This window comes from Nicotiana attenuata, unplaced genomic scaffold, assembly GCF_001879085.1.
Source record: "Nicotiana attenuata strain UT unplaced genomic scaffold, NIATTr2, whole genome shotgun sequence".
Lineage (NCBI taxonomy): Eukaryota > Viridiplantae > Streptophyta > Magnoliopsida > Solanales > Solanaceae > Nicotiana > Nicotiana attenuata.
The window spans coordinates 106,169-107,737 of record NW_017672995.1 but is presented as its reverse complement, the minus strand read 5'-3'; the positions used below and the strand labels follow the sequence as shown (position 1 = coordinate 107,737).

General features: G+C 33.5%; 1 non-coding gene across 1 annotated transcript; it reads right to left on the bottom strand.

Annotated features, from left to right (window-relative positions):
- Positions 1-466: 466 nt before the first annotated feature.
- On the bottom strand, positions 467-548 carry TRNAS-GCU. The gene has a single exon. It is a non-coding gene; the product is annotated as a tRNA-Ser (tRNA).
- Between the last annotated feature and the right edge of the window lie 1,021 nt (positions 549-1,569).

The following is a 1,569-nucleotide window of genomic DNA, read 5'->3' as shown; positions in this document are numbered from 1 at the left end:
TCTGATTAAGTAGATTAAGAATGGTCAAACACCAGTATTAGTTTAGTGACAATGACTGAGGTAGGTAATTATCATTGCTTTCGTTGAACAAACTTTCCATAAAAAAAGTAACTGTTAAACAGCCAAAGGATGTCAAAGGGACAAAGACCTAGTGAAATAAAAAGCTCTCCTAGTTAACAATATGTTCTATAGCATATTCTGTCCTCAAATACGTAGGAATCGACGAAGAAATCAGCTTTAAAACTGAAATAACGGTTCACGGTGCTGCTTGTTGCTCGGGCAAAACTGTCAAAATTTTCCTCTTTTGGTTTTTAAATTTCGTGTGGATTGTGACTAAAAAATTATATTCAGATATTTTAAATTCAGAGATTGGGGAACAGAATTCACACGTGGCTTTGGGAAAAGATTAATGGCTGAGTTAATATTCTTCTGTAGCCAAAAATGTGATATTAATCAAAAAAAGGTTCGTCGCCTGAGAGATTCGAACTCTCGCGGGGAAACCCCATGTACTTAGCAGGCACACGCCTTAACCACTCGGCCAAAGCGACTTGTTTATTTGTTTCGTAACGCTAATAGTATTATTCTTTTCAATAATCCGGACAACGAGAACTATTCCTTGGTCCCAAATAAATTGGGGCCGGCTACATAAAATCCTCACTAATTATGTTACTCTATTTAAACTATTAAAAATAGAAAGTTCATGAAGTTCTAGTGACAATTAAATCCCTGAAAAGCTAAACACTTTCTGGCAAAAAGCATACAACATAAAACACATACTATTATCAATTGCTCCCTCCGGTCCACTTTAAGTGATTTTTTGGCTCTTTGTACACATATTAAGGAATTCACCTTTTAGCATTAATTAACAATGAAATTGATCATATTAACCTTAATTTCCTCATTGGAAATATAACAAACTACTCATAGGCTCTTTACTCTAAGGACAACTTTGAAAAGAAGAAGTTAATTCCTTCTTGATATTTGAAAAAATCAAATATTGTGGACCACAAAAAAAGCCAAAAATTTACTTACAGTGGAGCGGAGTGAGTAATAGGTATCTCTTACTCCATTTAAAGTCCAAATACATTTTATAAAGTTAAAGGGGTTGTACATACATATTTCACTTTTTGTTTTGTTTTAAATTTTTATTTCCGTCTCTTGTTAATTTCCATCTCTCTATAAGTTTAGATTGACATCATTTTTCGGAAAAATAAAGAAAGAAACTTTGCTCTAGAATAGTAGACGAAATAGACGGAAAAAATTAATGCCAACAGTTGAAGTAGGCCGCGAGCAGCATGTGTTGTAGTGATGCTTGATAAGGACAATAATGCTATGATCAAGAAAAGAATTGAACAATTGTTGGAAGCTGCCATTGTCGATTAATTTGCTTGATTGATGCTTTGTTTTCCAAGGAAATTAAGTTGTGTTTTGAGTTAATTTGAGTTTGATTATTAGTACTAAAGGGTATATATAGGGGAAGTTAAATCAATAAGTTTTCTGAAAGTAGTGTATTGGTTAGAATCCGACCCCACGATAATTAACGAGGCTAATTCCGTCTTAAGCTAATTT